Source organism: Wyeomyia smithii, chromosome 3 (assembly GCF_029784165.1).
Source record: "Wyeomyia smithii strain HCP4-BCI-WySm-NY-G18 chromosome 3, ASM2978416v1, whole genome shotgun sequence".
Classification (NCBI taxonomy): domain Eukaryota; kingdom Metazoa; phylum Arthropoda; class Insecta; order Diptera; family Culicidae; genus Wyeomyia; species Wyeomyia smithii.
The window spans coordinates 92,360,162-92,379,138 of record NC_073696.1 but is presented as its reverse complement, the minus strand read 5'-3'; the positions used below and the strand labels follow the sequence as shown (position 1 = coordinate 92,379,138).

Here is an 18,977-nt window from a genome sequence, read left to right as displayed (position 1 = left end):
ACCATCAAACTTTTAACGTGAACAAATGACTAAATCGGGAAAATTAATTATTTTTCGCTTCATCCTGCAATGATTTTTCAAATTAAAAGATTATTAGTGAGAAATTTGATTCAGAATAATTATCAGGGGCTGTTCAATTGTTTTATATTTCGGGTTTGTATAAGTTTTGTTTCTATTCAACTTCAAAATACTGAAAAATTTACAAAAAAGCGAAGACCGCCTAGAGGCGGCATTGGGCACTGTCGACATGAAAATTTTTCGCTGATGCCAAGTAATGTTTTTTTTTATCTGTTTCTTGTTCAGCCATAACGCGGCGACAGGAATCGAAGCTTTAATGATGCAGGAGCTTGACAATGAAACGAATCTGGACTGTGACATTTTAGATGATTTGAAAGTGACGATTATTACAAAGGACTTGATTATCTTACACATGCGACGCGAATTTAGCCAACCGCTCAAAAAAACGGTAAAAAAAAGCTTGGCCATCGCGTTCTACATTTTTAAAAACATAAATTTTTGAGTCGAAGCTGCGCCTGCATTCAAAGAAATCATCAACAAGACAAAAAACTTGAACTGCCAAAGTCTTTCATCTTTTTAAACACGATCCCTCATCTGAAAAGTTCAAAGAGATGGACTCTCATTTAAATACTTTAACTTCATTTAGATTGTGACGGCGAAACCCCTCGATGTAGTGATACCGCAAACGCAGTTCTTTGCGACCGTCAGAATTAACGTCTGACATCGTTCCACATCCGCCGATGAGGATTATTGCAAAAACAACAAGTAGCTCAGTAGAAAGTGCACGCTCCTAGTGAAATCATAAAACGCTCCAAGTGTAATTATTAAAATTTGATTATTATTATATTACATTATATTAAATTTCGATTGCCGAGTCAATCAGTAAATTCACCAGTGAAATATTCAGTTCTTATTTGAATATTAAAATGTAAGTTCGATTCTAGTTAACCTAAAACGAAAATGTACTAATAAGTAGCTCTCCTAATGATAGTGGCCAAAGTCGGTGACTCGTGTTACGACACCTTTAATTTAGAAGCAGAGTACACCAAATTATTGTAAGTACCCTTATTATCATGCATACATCTCGAATAATAAAAATAACTGCTTTCCTGTTGAAGTTAATCAAACCAAAATTAAGCGCTGATTTTCTATCAAAAGTGGTGATATTCTTCTCCCCCACATAGATAAATCTATACGCTTTCCAGAAAGATATCGAAACAACTTTAAACACTACACCGTGAACAATTTGCAAATTTGTAGGAATTTTGTATTTTATGTCTGTTAATAGTTATTCTAGTGTTCGTTAAAATGGGATTGAGTATGCATCAATAGCAATCCAAGAACCATGCCGAAATATCGTTTCAAGCAAATAATGTAAAAATCTTCACTTTACCGACGACAGTGCAGTTTCTCGTGAAGGACCTTCTGGATACGATAAGCTATATAAAATTCGACCAATTATTAACTATGTCAACCAAACATTCCAGTCAGTTCCAATGGAGTAGCACTTTGCGTCGATTAGCAGTTGTGCTCCACCAAAATGAAACTTTTTTAAAAGCAATATATGCCAGACAAACCAATAAACGGGACATCTAATTATTTGTCCAGTGTGACGCACATGGCCATTCTTGTTTCACCTTTTGGAAGGATTGCTTTTTTGATTTCCATCATCGCTAGCTGCATAACAATTTAGGTAACATAAAATGAGCTCAAAAAAAATTCTGTTTTGAAATAACGTTCCTTTTGATTTTTTTACGCAGGTGCCCAGTGGCGCCTCGGTCTTGATATTTTTTCAAATAAGTAACTATTTTTCAAAACAGAAGTTTTCTTGTTATCAGACATGTGTTACGGATCACGAAACAAAGCGGCTAGAATGTTTTCAAGTTAAGGCCAAATTTTCGCTTTTGTCGACCAGTGGAATGCAAAGTTGTCTTTGATTCTTAGTTTCCATTGAGAAATCAAGAGTGGTAGAGAGAGAGAGAGAGAGAGAGAGAGAGAAGGAAAGAGAGACATAAATAAGAGGGAAAGAGAAGAAAAATAATGAGAGAACAAAGAGAGAGAGAAAGAGATAAAAAAGAGGGAAAGAGAAAAAGAAAGAAAGAAAAAGAAAAAGGAAGAAAAAGATAAAGCGAGTAGAAAAGAAAGAGAAAGAAAAAAAGAAAGGGAAAGAGAAAGAGAAAAAGAAATAGAAAGAGAAAGAAAAAGACAAAGAGAAAGAGAAAGAGAAAAAGAAAGAGAAAGAAAAAAAAAGAAAAAGAGAAAGAGAAAGAGAAAGAGAAAGAGAAAAAGTATTTTACTTTACATGCTTATTTTTTTTTTTAATTAATATTCTCAACTTCAACCAAATGATGAAGAAACTCGCTCAGTATGATATTTGGGGAGATCTGCAGCTTTCATTTGCGTCTGCGAACACCAATGTGTCTTTTTTTGTTATGCGTTTAGTAAGATAGTTTTTTTTATTTATTTTTGGCTCGATTTTTATATACCAAACATATAAATAAAGAAGAACAACATATTTACACATACGCCCACCGCCGAGGGCATGCGTGTCCACTGAAAGCGAACAAATAGGCTCAGACCAGCAGCGGGAGATTGGCTAGCTCGAATGCTGACCGATTAGTTGCCGCATTAAATAGGTGCTTCCAGAGGGGAACAAAAGGGCTATGCGCGGGTGACAATACGAGCCCGTGGGATAACACCTACAGGATCGTAATGGCCAAGATCGGCGTATTGGCGCCTGCAGAGCGATCATCACCGATGCTGGAGGGTATTTCATCGAGGGACTCTTTCCACGCCATGAGCCAAGTCCAAGACTTTCTATTGTGGAGTCTCACGTCCGACGTTTCAGTATCTCAGATACATGCCAGAAATGGTCGTCCAACCTTCCAGGACATCCAATTCGTGAGCGAAAGCAGTCGGTGGAGGCAAGAGTCAAGAATGAGGAACTCATCGCCAACTTTTCAAAGGTGAGCAAGGCACTGGGACAGGGTGGAATCACGAACATGACCATCAAGACTGCCAAAAAAGTGGCCCACGTGCTGCTCCGGGTAGTCAAGCAGAAGTGCCTTGATGACTGCCTCTTCCCGGAAAAAAGGAAAAAACAAAAACTGGTCCTAAAGTTTGCGTTAAAAAAATTAACAAAATTTGACGATTTTTCATGGGTTTACCTTTACACACACTGAGTAAACTAAGCATCAATCAAAATAACCTATGAGTCAGCAGAAAAAAATGACAGCATTATCAGTCGAACTCTAAGCATGATGGCGGAAACAGGGAAGCTACTCCGTTCAGAAGTGTGCGCGTTCATAGAACGGAACCCCGTTGCGTAGTAAAACAGACATCATGCGGCAGTGCTTGGACATCGGGTACGCCCGTTCCGGCATCTACAACATCTTGACACTATTGTACAACAATCAGAGCATAGAAAGAAAGCCCGGCTCTGAGCGATAAGAAGCTCCAAAACATGCTGAAAAGGAAAACCGAGGAAAAAGTTGCTACATCGCTGCGTGCGCTTCGTCGGGAGGTCGGAGCAACCAGCCAAAAAGTGAAAAAGTACCTGGCGAACATGGACATACATGTCAGGAAGCAGCTGTCCGATCCACTAGTCTCGGAGTTGCAGGCAATGACGCACCGGCAGCGCCTGAATAAGATGGTCATGATTTTCCCGACAAATCACGACGTGGCGGTGGTGATGGACGACGGGACCAGTCTCACCCTGGATGGTAACGACTGGCAGGGCACTTCGTATTTTACCTCTCCCACGATGGCAGTGAGCACCGGGGTGAAGTTTAATTCACACACCAAGTTCCCCAAGAAGATGCTGCTGTGGCTGACAATCAGCGAGAAAGGGGTGTCAAAGTTGCTCTTCTTTCGCTCCGGACAGGCCGTAACGGGGAAGTTTATAGTAAGAAGTGCCGCCGGAAGTTGGGTCGTTCATCAAGAAATACCAAAAGGCCGAAGACGCGGTTTTTTGCCGGATCTGGCGCCGGCCCACCACTCGAAGCGATCGTGGAGCGGCTAAATATCGATTTGATACCCAAGTTGGAGTACCCGCCCAACGCTCCCAAGTTGCGTCCCATCGAGGATTTCTGGCCAAGCCTGAAGCGTAGGATTTACTCCAACAATTTTGTCGCGAAATCTGAGGAGGAATCGATGAATGAAAGGAAGGCCGCACGCAAGGAAAATTATCTCGAATAATGTCGAATAGCTCAGTGGTGTACGGTAGCAAGCGGAAACTTCTTGTTAGTGTGGTTTTGTCCATACTTAGGTGTGGTCTAAAGCGCTAGGTACTAACAGGCTTATGTGGTGCGGAGGGTAACCATTGCGTATATGACATACGACGCAATCTGAAAGCAGAAAGCTTCGATCAACGTGACGCAATAAAGCTTTCGAAGTATCAGAAGACCATTCTCGATTATAGGATCAGATGGCAGCAGTAAGGGTCCAATTTCGTTGAGAAATGCACCGATGGATGCATCGATTCGGTTAAATTCAACCCCACTCCCTGATCTCTCTTCGCATGTGTCCGTAAGTAGAGTTCTCCGCCGCCTTGCAGATAAGCCTAAATGGAAAAGTTGCCAAGAGCGGAAGCGTTGATGGTGCAGTTCGATGCTATAATCGGGTTTGCAGATAAGCGTCATAATATCTCGAAGCACCTAAAACAGGGTTATCTATTGTTACGCAAATGCGTCAGTGATGTGAAGACTGATTATGCCGCGCTTATGGGACGAGTCAAAAAGGCAGTGAAAGTGAAGAAATGCAACTGTTTCTACTGAGTTAGACACGCTTACAAACCGGCTGCCAAGCGAACGAGACAGTGTCCGAAAGAAGCGAGCCCTTCGGTGCGAAAAAAACGGCTGACTATTCGGCAGAGCCTTTACTCATGTGGAAACGACAAACTGCGAAGCCAGTCTGTGGCAAAGAAAAACAGAAGGCGACAAAAGCGAAAAACGTGGAAATCGCAAAAAGAAGTCGCGGAAGACGAGTATGAGGAGCAACAGCGATGCGCTTATACTCAAGATCAACGCGTCTTGAAATTCATGAGTGGCACTGCGCAGTTAAAAGATTTGGGAACGGATGTTCGGACCATCAATCGATTTGGAACCGGTAGAATAATCCTGGAGCTCCGCAAATAGACGAAGAGGAAGATGTAGCTCATAAAGTGCAAGTTCGGGACCTCTTCCTGGAGGTGACTCTCAAGTTCAAAAATCTGGATGAGCTCAGGTGGGACCTAGGTAGCAACCATAGAGTAGTACGAAAGCCAAGCAGAAGGTTGGTTGACCGGGCAGTCTTCAACATTCTAACACTTGCTTCAGAGGGCGAGAAAGGACTAACTTATGTCGGTGTTGCAGTGGTGCAAACCTAAACCAACTGCTATGCAGCACAGCGGCCCCTGAGTCATGGTCAAAAGTTGTCATTGTATCGGATCCCTACCGTATCCCTCCTGAAAACAGTAACTTGGCAGCAGATAAACCCGGTCGAGACGAGGATTGCAATGGACAAGATCAGAGAAGTGTCAGCGTCTGCAAAAAAAACACCAACGATTAGGGAGCGGATCATAAGCGAAAAACGCAAGGTGCGTCATTCCGATTGAGAACGCGACCTTCTGTTTATTATACACAGACTTCACAGTCAACTGTGGACAGTTGAGGGGTTAGTACTACGATCCTACTGACACTAACAGTCTTTCCCGAGCCGAGACTCGAACCTACGAAGACTGGCTCGTTAGGCCTGCATCGTACCTCGAGACCAATTGAGAGATAGAGCGGATCATCGAGGGACTATTTCCACGAGTCAACCCCTTAACTCTGACTGTTGAACCACCACAAATTGCGAATGACGATAGCCGCGCAGGGGTCGGGAGGTGATAAAGGTCAATATGAGGAACTCATTAAATCGCAAACTCTCTGAAGGTGAGCAAGATACCGGGACCAGATGGAATCCCGGATTCGGTCATCAACACGTTCCAAAAGGATATATTGAAAACCCGATTTTATAGAACATACTATAGAAAAAAACCCAAACGTCTTTTAAAATGGGCAGAATCAAAATATCCGGATATTTTGTCTGGATATTTCCAGCATTATGTGCAACACGGGTCGAAGTCGCCCACCGGGACCAACCATCTAGTTGGCTGGTGGGACATTCGAATCCCTATAGGTAGTGCTATGGAGTAGTATGGAAGAAAAGACTGGCATGGAACGGGCAAAGCTTGGGATTCCGTAAGAGGAACCGGCAGCAGGAAGATCGAGATAGCGAAGCGATGGAGGAGCTGTTCCTTGCAAATGACACATGAGGAAACTACGCGAGGCTGGACAGTTCCCGAAAAGTCTACGTGCCACAAAATTATGTCTGCAAGGACCTGGACGGCAACCTTCTCACGAACAAGTGTAAACTGTTTCTAAAGAGGAAACAGTACTCTAACTAGTACCTTAACGGCTTGGGGTATGCCCGGATGATGACAGACTCCCTTCGACCTTCGATCCGACTGGAACGAGCGACGAGGTGCGCAGCGAGCATGGTGCCTCGATCAAGTGGAATTTCACGTGAAATTCTAAATAACGAGAGTTCCACGAAAACTATCCAATTTCAAAGAAAACTGCGTAGCCGCAAAGTTACAGAGTCCGCTTTGTCAAGCAGATGGTCGTGGGTTCGAATCTTAGTAGAATCAGGCCATTCGATGTCAGAAAGGACTTTCAAGCATGGGTTTATTCTCAGGTTTCCCACCAGTTACCCTTCCTTTACGCTGAAACCTACAATACCCTCGCGTGACTTTCTCTTACTAAGAAATAAGTCCCTCTCATAAATAAAGCTGACCAGAAGGACGCATGACGAAACTTCTCCAGGGAATTATAATTGGTGATATTTGGTAGGAAGAACGAGGCTCGGTATAGGAGAACAGTAAACGTGTAAAAGAAAGGTTAGCACCATTTCACACAAGCACTGATAAAAAAATAATAAAAAGCATGCCACTTCTCAATAGCGGTATTTGCTAATAATTGAAGTGCGAGATACAGCAGACACCCGGGCATATCTCACAATAGATCAACAATGCTGGTCGCAGTGAGGAAGTCCATACAGGAGAAAAAAATCTAATTTAAAATATTTATAACTTAATCAGCTTTCAAAGGATTTCCTCCGATTCTATGGTATGCGATCAAATATTTTGCTAAGCGTGCACCAAAATGCGGAAAAATTTGCTTTTACGAAGCTAACTGTTGAAAAATGCAGAGTCTTGTTTGAAACGCAGATTTCGCTCAATCAGAGATCAAAACAGGGCTAAATACTATCCATTATGAGTATTTTCGGAATCGAGGTGACGACCAGAACCCGAAAATCAACTTCAGACCCAATTTTAAAACTCAAGAAGGTTACTTCCTTTCGGAAAGCAGCCAAAAGAGGCCAATTACGAATATTTCCAGAACCAATATGACGCTTAGAAACTAATAACTTAAAACCCATGGTGGAGTCTTCCCACTTGACAACTGTTATATACCATTACGACATCCTAAAACAAGAAAACTTTTTTCAGAGGAACAAATTAAAACTGTCTGGAAGACAACAGAAATATTATTTAGCATGTAAGAAAAACATTGTCATTATTGTAAATGCTGTAAATAACCACTGTAATGATATGTATATATTGTGGTTAATATATGCTTGGCGAAAAAAATGAAATGGAACCAAATTAAATCAAGAAGCTGCAAATTAAACCCACATGTAGTTTAAATGTTTTCTGAGCCACATAATCAAACCGAGACAGGATATAAAAGGCCTTTTACGAGTCTCATCTCGCAGCAAGGAAAATCTCACGGTGAAAATAGACGCGTGCACACCAAACAGGAATTATTGTGCTTACTAGGATTGTCATTACTTCAGTTTTCATAGCATCGTTTCATCGACCAATACCTTTAACGAGCCACCATCAGATTAACTCAATTTATGCGAAAACTCGAGGGATTTCCAGAAAACTGCAATCGTTAAACATCTTGTTCTAATAATCTGCATCAGAACCACGAGAAACATTGATAAATTTTGATTCAGAGGCTTATTCTAGAGTAGCAGCTGCATGAAATTTAAGCAGGCATACATTAACGTTTAGTTCGCTCTTGTAATTAAATTGAATTAGTTGCACCATTATATCGCATAGTTGACTTCCTGGCCACATAACCTATGGTTTTTAGCCCATGTCGAGGTTTTACGTACAAACTCAATCCTCAAATATCAGTTTGTTAGGAATGTGCTATTGAAATATTAATTCAAATTCTTGAGAATGATGATCTTAATTGAACAAAGTCAAAGTTACTATCGAAAAACATTAAAAATCACTGTTAATCAAGCGAAAGCCGGTTTGCTCGGGTATATCAAACAAACCAGACTTTACACACACACACATGTGGATGCCAGCAGACTGGAGCATAATGCTACGGCCGCTTCAAATTCATCTCGCAAAACAACGCGAGAGCAAGAGAGTTGGTGTTCTCTTATGCTAACGGCAACGGCAAGAGACGTTCGCCGACAGTGTGAGTTTCCGCAATTCGCGCTCTTGCTCTCTGTTGATATTTTTCTCCCCATATCGGTAGAGCATTCTGCATGCCTACTGTACAAGCAAGCGGCCTTGCTGTGCGGTGAACCACCCACCGCCCGGCGGTTGGGTGGCCCCGTGCCTCACCAACAGACATGTTGGCAGTGTAATGTATACAGTTTTCCAATCTTTTCTCCCTTTATGCTCTGCCAGTGGGTTATGTAGCATCTACGCTATCTATGTCCGTAAGAGAGTAGCACAGCTCGCGGCCGTTTTCACCAGCCAGTCCCGGACGCAACGCTGCACGGTACGGTTGAGATATTTCTGTTTTATGCTTTCCCAGTCTGCGGGTGTCTAGTTTTCTTCAGCATAGAAAAAGTGAATTTTCTCAAGTTTTTCTTAGTGCAAATTAAAGTGGCCGGTGGTCCTGGAGCGGTGGTCTGCTGTTTCTGCGGTTTGTTTGCACAAGCTGGGGGGGGCAAGCCGAAGCTGGAAGGAGTAAATTCGTTCGAAAAAGCAATTTATCGTGTGCGGTGGAGATCGGTGCAGCAATATTGAATCGCACGAGACGAAAAACAACAAAAAAGCAGATTTTCTCGTCTGTGTTGTCTACTTTCATCGGCTGGCGGTGATTCTGATTAGTCGCATCGCGGTGGTGATAGACTTACTCATCAATGAGTGTGTTGTGAAGTGGAGGAAATTGTGTTTAATAAATCATAAATTACCATTTACTTAAAACCAACATCATCCATTGCATCCAGCTTGGTTATATGTGTGAAGAAATCGCGCTGGAAAATCGTACACCAAGGGAACAAGCCTGGACCAACATCCTCGCAGTAGGGATTCGAAAGAGGTAGGTTGTACGAAAGCACACCATAATTTTTCTTTTTGAAAAGACATATGAACGCAGCGCTACACCGACAGGACATGTTTTGTCATTCCCCATTTGGTCTCAAAATCCAAGAGTACTATTCTTCACCAATCTATAATGTCTCTACACAATGCCCTTAAAAGCCTCAGCGCTGGCGGCACAGGATTGCAAATGGACGGGAATCAGAACAACATTTTGTGGGGAAAGGAAATTTTTCAGTCGCTAGACAAAAAACTGGTGACAACAGGAGGGCCGGCTAAGGGGGAGGTGGAGAGTATCCTGTGCCTATGTGCATGAGCAGTTGTCAAGTGGGATGAAATTGCTATTCGTTTGTCCTCTTCACCCATTCATTTTCACATTTCGTTTGGGACTGATTACCAGGAGAAAGAATGGGAGCTCGTTCGTCTGTTTCCAGGGAACGATTTTACACTTTGAATCTCGGTACGTTTTTGTACGTGTGGAATACGTTGATGTGAATCTCGAACTCATGGGCTGAAGAAAATGGACAGGCAAGAGAAAGAAATCTTTAAAGCTGCTTGAGACTTCCCGCGAGACTCGCTACCTAATATAGATCGGAAACGAGAAAATAAGATGTCGTTAAATTTCCATAAAACGTGTAAATCATACAAAATTGCAGCATAAAATTAATTATTCGAAAGTCAATTTTAGATTCTGTTTATAAGATATATTTAAAGTAAGCTACCAGATATAATTGGCGCCGTTAAACATTAAATTGTATTTGTGCCGTGTCAAATAAATTATAGATGAAGAAAAAAAAAATATAAGATATATTTATCAAGCCCAATGCAGATATAGCAGTGGAGTTTTCATTCATTCATACAAAAATTGACACATGAAAGAATAGATGGTTTGTCTAATTTTCAAATGGATTTTGTGGCGTCCGTGCGTCTCGAGAAAAATGTATAATGGACGACTGTTTGCATTCTATAATCTATTTGGCGCCAGTAAGTTTGTTTCACAGTGATTTGAGGTCCAAGTGAAAATATTAGATTGAAACGTAAGTTTTCTTGTGTATTGTTAATCACTGTTACCAATTTTTCCAGTGCAGAAGTTTTTCTATACGCACCATTTGGTTAACCCTGGTGTTCTATCTGTTGAATTCTGATTCGGATATACTGGTTCTTTAAGCAGGCACAGGTTATGTTTGCATGTGGCAAGCTTTAAGCTGTATGAAATTGTTATTATTGCTAGATTTCGTTTTAGATATGATATATAAATTCATTTTACAAATTTTGGTTTTTCAATCATAGCAAATAGAACAAATTATTTTTGTTTTTATTTTAGCAGTGTACTATTTTATGTTTGTGTTTTAACTTTAATATTCAACGGCGCGTCTAGACTGTTTCGCTGCTCGTGACAAAAGAAAGATTATTTGACAACCGGATCCTGAGCTAGGCCTTTCGATGGTTGACAGTTAAGCCCTAGGGATGAAGTGTTGAGGCAGTGCAGCCAGTTTGCAACACCTCGAAAGATAGTCTTATTCTTTTTGAAAACCGAGAACGGAATCGCACTTATTGAAAAAGAAGAGGAAATTGTCTCTAGAAAAGACAAGTCAAATTGACGCAGACTATTTTTCATAAATGCAGAGTTGAAATCATGGTTAGAAAATACAACAGCTTAAAATTTACCAAACATTCAAAATGACAGTCATCATGACATAACACTGGTAGAAATTTGAAGTTGAATTGAGACTTGCTTGAAGTTGAATTGAGACATATTACTGTAAATTCGAAAACTGGAAGAAGGAATTTTTTTTCAACATAGTTTTATTCAAAAGTATCTAGGTTTTTTAAAATTTTGACAAATTTTATATATCAAAACAATAAAAATACAAAAGATTTTTCTCCGTTAGATATTAAGACATAATTTATGCTTTATTGAGAGAAGAGACATATTTGAGTCTATATTGTTATATGCATGATTTAAATTTGCATTTATAAAACAAAAAGTATTTTCTAAGAGCATATTATGTTTATAAGCATCACCAGCATGGCTCCTGATTCGTGCATTGAATATCTATTTGAGGAACTCACCGCAAATTATGTTTATTGTTAGGCAAGCTCTCCCAGACGGTCTCGAGGTACGATGCTGGCTAACAAGCCAGTCGTCGTATGTTGGAATCTCGTCACGGGGAAGACTGTTAGTCTGCGAAGTCTGTTTATAACAATAAACAGAAGGCCAAGTTCCGAATTGGAATGTAGCATCAAGGCTTTGCTTTGCTTATTTGTTAGGCAAACAATTATCGTATCGAAAGAGAAGAAAGCATAGGAGAGAGTAATAGACGACTTCACGTTAAATTCTTTCTACTCCTGACACCCATCATCAGCTCTTTTCCAGAGAACGCCTCGAAATCGTAAGATATTGTGGAGATAAAAATTCACCTAGAAGAGATACTATGAAACTTTATTGATCTGACAGCCATTAGTTATATATTTTTCCTCATTATGTTTTTCACCAGCGATATATTCATTAGTACATTAATATCATGTGCGCAACTAAGTTGTCGCTTTTTGGCAATAGATGGCGTCAATTTTAACATATCTAAAACGTAATTAACCAAGCCGAGACATACAGTGAACAAACCGCTCTGTAAGTGATTTTATTGTGGCGTCATATACTTATAGTTACGTGAAAATGTTTCATTTTGTGCCAGTTACTCATCATTTGTGAGAACTTTTACTTCTAACATTTCATCAGAGGGAAACGGCGACTGAGGCGCATCGAAAGTTAAAAAAACTCACTAAAGTACTGTTCTGAGTGAAACATTGTTCGTTTATTTGTTTAAGTTATACCATCAAACTGTATTGGAGGAATTGCTCGATGAGGATCCATGCCAAATGCAGGGACAGCTCGCTGCGATATTAAAAGATATCCTCCAATGGATTTTGAGTGTCATTTTTTGCCTGTGAACAAATGCTCCGGAGGCCAATGCAACCAAAAGAAAATAAATTCATGGAGACTGCCCGGCTATGCTTCTGCGTACTCGGCTCGACCGAATATACCCGCTGTAAAAGTTATGCTGTGTGATTTGTGGGACTAGCTCAGTGTTTTTTATTATGAGCTAGATTGCAAATCTAACGAAATAATTATTATCAATGCATAACTGTCCAGAGACTGAATCTTGGGGGAAATTTGGATCTAGAATTCGATAGCACAGTTCTAAAGAAAACCATTCTTCTACAAAGTTGTTAGATATAAGAAGCGCGTATATCGTGTTGTTAATTTTCTCGAAAATTTAGGTCACACTAATTTTTGATACTTGCCATGAAAATCTTAATATGTAACAACTTTGCAGAAAAGAAATTTTCTCCAGAATATTGTTGCTTAACTCTAGATTTAAATTTACCTCTACATTCGTTTTCTGGACCAGTGCACAGGTGAAAAAATGCAAAGCTTTGGTGGTGCATTCCAATTCGGAACGCAACCTTCTGGTTAATATACACAGACTTTGCGGCCAACTATTGAGTTTACAGGGTGAAAAAAAAAATTTCGTGTTCAATGTTATAGTCATAACTTTATTCTTTCAATATTAAACAACAACATATTTATACAGCATGTAGATACTTTAGCATGGTTTGTAATATTTACATGACGGACTCGAAATGTCCCCCCATCAAGCCATCAACGCACGCCAGGCATGTCTAAACCCACCACACCATCCGCGTGTGTGTTTCAAGCGATGCCACGGAGGGTATTCAGATTGCCCTTCAGTGCCTATACAAAACGAAAAACCCGCAGTGTTCTAGATAAAACAGCCCTTCGAAAGATTCGGCAAACACAAACCCGAGTGTTCTCAACTTCGTGAGCCCTCGAAAGTCCGCACGTGTTTTCTCAAACGCTTCATTTTTTCAAAAGTACATATGAAAAAAATATTTCAAGTGGTTGTATGCGATGGCTAACATCCAACTATCCATGATTATTCCATTGTCAATCTCTTCGTGGCGACTAATGCTTGTGTGTTCCCCGAAACTGCAAGCCCTCGCTTGCTTCATGTGCCGAAGTTAAAAATCCTCGGTTGGCGAGTTCACGAATGGCTCTCCAGTGTTTTGTCTTGAGCTCGCGACGAAGGGTAATACGAAATGCCCTGCGTGGTGTGTTTGTTAGCAGATGGGCCACATGCGCTTTGGAGTGCTGTGGTTTCCCCATACCTGACGCACGCCTTCAATCGTTTAGGAAAATTATCGACGATGGACGATAGTTCTTACACAGATATGGCATCCCAGGCTTTGGTTAGTCTAGCTTTCAAATGATCCAATGATTTGTGTGGTTTCTGAGTGTAGGGACCCCTCAATTCGCCCACCCACTAATCAACTAATTGCTTACGGGGTTTGTTATTGAATTATGCCAAATAATAATTTATATTCAATCTCAGCTATTTCTTTTCCATGTTGAAACACCGTTCTAAGAGCTGACACTATATTGCGAACAATAAAAAATAGGTGGGCGAATTTTGGGTACTCGGATAAGGTGGGCGAATTCTGGAGTCGTTACCCTACAGGTTCTGGATACAAGAATAGACCAAACGAAATAGTCCATTGGATTTAACTCAAGAGAATTTGAAGGCCATTCATCTTTAGTTAAATATCTCGGAAAAAGTCTGCTACAGAGTTCCAGTGTTTATTCGCTCCATGCCCAATCTTGTAGTAATGTCCATTTAGTTTTACCGAAATGTACACGTGCCCAAGGTGCCACTGTGTCGATTAATAGCTTTTGGTAAATAAATTGATTGATTTTTACACCCTTTTGAACGAATATCAAGGGGGTTTTACCGGTAGCCGTAATTCCCGCCCAAACCATCACCGAAACTGGATGATGTGATCGTGCTACGTTTATACGCTTAGAAGAGCCCTTAGGCAAAAGCTGACGGTCATTTTGGTGGTTATGAAATTGTTTCACAGTTGCAATTGCTGAGAGTTTTGACCTTCAATTAGGGTATCGACTTCATTTCATACGATTAAACTGAACACTGCGCAAAAACGACCACAATACGAGTGAAAACAAGTGCTTCTACTGCATGACAACGCTCGGTCTCATACTGCCAAAGTTTTTCAAACTCAAATAGAAAAGTTCAATAGGGAAGTCCTTTCTCACCCGTGATATTGCTCAGATCTTGCGCCGTCTGATTATTACTTGTTCCGTTGGATGGCACATGGTCTGAATGATCAGCAGTTCTGTTCATATGAAGACATCGGAAAATGACTTAAAATGACACTTTTATCATAGCCGTATTCGAGATTTGTGAGAAAAATGGGATAATGTTATAGCTAGTGAAAGTTAATATTTTCAAAGAAAACTAATTTTTACTATTGATAACTATTTTCCTAAAAACAAGTTGCATTTCTACACGCAAAAGTTGGATGCTGCGAAACCAGTACAAAATTGTGCGTTTTTAAAGCAATTGTTGATGTAATTCGGAACCAGTACAATGATTGCGTGTTGGGCATAACGCAATTAATGCTCTAGCGTTTCTCCAATGTATTTGGCAGCTTCTAACTACTACACCTAAACAGTTCAAGCAGCATTGAAAAGCGAGCGAGAAGCAAAACCATTCTCCTCCTTTCTGCTTGAGGACGAGACATATGCTACGCTTTTCAAGCCTTTTGCACACACGCTTTCGAGATACTTTTTCTTCTTCATGCATTCCTCTGAATAGCAGCAAGCACGCACCGACAGAATGAGTGAGACTAACAACACTGGTATCAAGTATGTACAGCACGGGTGTCTCGCTCATTTCGTGAAGCAACAAGGTATCGCCTTGCGCGTCGCAATTCGAACCGAAAGAGAAGCGAAAGAGCAACCTGCAAATTGTAAGTGACGTGTCTAGTCTTGTCGCACATGCATGGAAATTCTACGAGCGAGAGAGAAATTTCTCTCGTCGCTTGCACTGCAACATGAGTAGCAGTCACTAATACACTCGACGTGAGAAATAAAGTGTCGGTATATGATACATATTCTGATTTCATTCTATGTCAATGTATTCGCAGTACAACTGTTGCGTTATGCGTTTCACACATTTATTGTGCGATTTCTGTGCAACATTTGTGCGAATCGGGAAGACACAATGATTGTACAAGACTTCATGAAAAAAAAAAACAGTTCTGTATACTGGAATGCGGGGGGCTTTCCAAATAGTTGAGATGGCAAACTGAAAAACCCAGGCAGGTCACATTATTGGTTAAAGATGGTCCAAAGGCATCGGTCTCGAAAGTCAGAATGTTTATCATCTGTAACTAATTAGTTTAATTATTACAAAAGTTCACATCAATGGACAACGTAATTCTAATTCCCTAAAAAAAACAAAATCTGTAATTACTTGGGTTTATATATATGAATAAGGTTTGCACAAATAACATATGCTAGAATGGGTGCTGCATAGAATAAGGAGACGATCGGAGTGACAAATACTCGAAATTGTCTATTCTTACATTGTAGAGCAAAACCTCACATATCAGGGTATGCTACACCATCCCTATCTGAGAGAGTGGTGTAATGGAATGAAGGTATTTAAAAAAAATGTCTTGCTCTAGGGTGTTTCTCACAATTTTGTTTGATTTTTTGTTGTAGTTCGCAAAACTTTTCAAATTTTTACCCATGCTGTTACAATGGTTGACTTAATTTGAATTTGGTCTATCCGAATTTTTCACTCCGTAGCATAAAGTTCGAAACATTTACCTACTTTGTCGTGTTTACTGAAAATTGTAATATTTCTTGTTTTACTAGTATAGTGAAATTTATTGGACTATCATGAAGGAAAAATAATATTGAATGATCTAAAAAACATGAATCTATGGAAAACATTGAAAAAAAAAATTATCTATGAAAAATATTGAAATTATTGAATTGAAATATTTAGATTTCACTTTAATCAAACTATAATTTATGTTATAGAAACTTTGTTTGTTTTGTTTATTAACACACATTAACAGCCTGCCCTATACCAATGTATTTTTTGCAATAAATTAGTAAATACACTCAATTGGGGTTAATGATGGTCTAAAAGCGGTAAATGTCAGTAATATTTCTATTTCAACTAACTTTTCTCACTGTCTTCAAAAAACTGGTCACATTATTGGATTTACAAATAGCGATAAAGTCTATTTTTGGCCTCTGTATATCATTACGATTATGGAAATACCCATATTAGGGCGATTTGATGATTTTTAGCTGTTCTCCGGAACTCGAAAGTCACCATCTTGGATTCAATATAACGTTTGGAGTTGGTTTTCTACCATCAAATGGCAACTTGAGTTGATTTCTGGGCATTTTCCTCGGCTCATTTTGGTAAGTTTTCAAAGTGAAACTTCGTCATGAATTTGGTTTACGGATACTTGATTCTTAATGCGTAGTTGACACTTGACGAAACACATTGTGACTGATTGCATACAAACCTGAAGAGTAAAATATTACACTTGTATCCACAACCTTGTATGCAAACTGCTCACTTCGAAATGCTCTTGCATACACGAGTATTAACGCTTTTGTTATGGTTTGATGCAAGTCGAGATTGAAAAAAGAATTTCATCTTGGTTTTTACTCGTTTCTTGGTTTTTATGCTTAATTGAAGTACATGCTGGAATGAAAACATCCTTGTGAAAATCACTTTTGAGTCTAAGAAAATACTCAATTTTCTTAGTCAAATAACGTTTGCGGTAAAAAAATGGGCAAAAATTGCCGATTTTTCATGGGTTTACCTTTAATCGCACTGACAAAACTACTCATGCATCATCAATCATAGTAACCCATGAGCTAAAAAAAAATTGACAGCTCTAACAGTCAAACTCTGAGATGGCGAAAAAAGTGAAGCTACTCCATCTACAACATCTTGATACTTTCGGACGGCCAATGACCCTGAGCGACAAGAAGCTTTAAAGGATGCTGAAGAGGATGACCGATGGCTAAATCGCTGCGTGCACTTGGCCGAAAGGTTGGTGCATGCGGTAAAACAGTAAAAAAGTATCTGGAGAACATGGACATACATGTCAGGAAGCGGCAGTCCCGTCCACTGGTCTCGGAGCTGCAGGCAATGACGCAGCGACAGCGGTTTAATATAAGATATTCAAGTCGATTTTCCCGGCGAATCGCGACGTGGCAGTGATGATAGACAACGAGACCTGTTTCACCCTGGATGGCAACGACCAGCAAGGCACTTCGTATTTTACTTCTCCCATGAAGGAAGGGAGCTCCGAGGTGAAATTTAATTCACATACCAAGTTCCCCAAGAAGGTGCTGCTGTGGCTGACAATCAGCGAGAAGGGGATGTCAAAGCCGCTCTTCTTTCGCTCAGGGCTGGCCGTGAACGGGAAAATTTATAGAACGAAGTGCCTGCCAGAAGTTGCGTCGTTCATCAAGAAATACTATAAGGGCGAAAATACGGTGTTCTGGCCAGATTTGGCGCCGGCCCACTACTCCAAGCGATCGTTGGAGGAGATGGAAGGGCTGAATATCGATGTGGTACCGAAGTCGGCGAATCCGCCCAACTTCCCCCAGCTGCGTCCCATCGATAATTTCTGGGCAAACTTGAAGCGCAAGATTTTTTCCAACAATTTTGGCGCGAAAACGGAGGAGGAATTAATAAAAAACGAAAAAGGAGCTTAAAAACATGCCTACACGAATGTTTTCGTCCGCCATGGCGAATGTTCCGGTTAACTGCCGGAAGGCCGCTCGCAAGGGCGTAGAATATTTTTGCAAAACAGATAAAATATTACCTATTAATGGGAAATTTATCCAATTCAATTATCTGTCTTAGTATTTTTTTCATCACCATCTGAAAAAAGTCCATTTTTTACCGCAAACGTTACGTGCATCTGGTTACTTTCAAACCACTCAAAATGGTTTCGTCAATGTGTTTTTTAAAGTAGTTTATATTTTGTCATCTGGCAACCTGAAAGTCATTTGTGGTTGTATGTGAGCAATTGTGTGATAGTATTCACACAATTTTCTCTTTCCTTTTTTTTATTGTACAACGATTTGCGGCAAATTCTTCATGTACAAGTACTGATTTTATTGTATTCTGATGTCTTTCCTGACTTCACTGTACCCTTAAAAGAATATTTAATTTTTTTAGTTGATTTTATTAGCAACCACATGAAACCACTGCACGCTCCGTATCTTTGGTGGATGATCAACCGCCTTTAATATCCAAAAACATCCACCATCGTTGCAAGATTACTTCCGGTAACACTTTTCCCGCCAAAACTGTTAAGGCCCTTGTTGAGCCTTAATGATATTTTCTTTCTACTGATATTGATGATATTTTCTTTCTAGCCATCGTTAAAAAAGAGACTCATCAGGCGATTTGTGATAAGAAACCAAAACAATACCAGAATAACCGTGTTATAGTGAAGTTGATCGTATCTCTTTGAGACTTAAGATGGAAGAAACTGTGGTTATTTCAAAAACCTGCCAATTCAAAATACTAAACAAAAAGTATGCTTGGATCAATTTCAAGACAACGTTAATAGTTTCAAGAAACTAAGCCTCTCTTATTTACGTCTCCATAAATACTAACTAACCTTTGCCGGCTGCCTCCGGTTATTGACCATT

General features: G+C 40.0%; 1 protein-coding gene across 7 annotated transcripts in view; it reads left to right on the top strand.

The window, feature by feature from the left end:
• LOC129733271 (dual specificity tyrosine-phosphorylation-regulated kinase 2) overlaps positions 1-18,977 on the top strand; it is a 296,861-nt gene that overhangs the window by 29,415 nt on the left and 248,469 nt on the right. For 3 of the 7 annotated variants that reach the window (XM_055695019.1, XM_055695018.1, XM_055695017.1), the window contains exon 1: positions 8,821-9,395. The exons of 3 other annotated variants lie outside the window; for them this stretch is intronic. The gene's annotated coding sequence lies outside the window, so the exon portion shown is untranslated. Of the gene's footprint in view, positions 1-8,820; positions 9,396-18,977 lie in introns of those variants that run through there. One more of the 7 variants, XM_055695022.1, reaches the window with a different exon arrangement.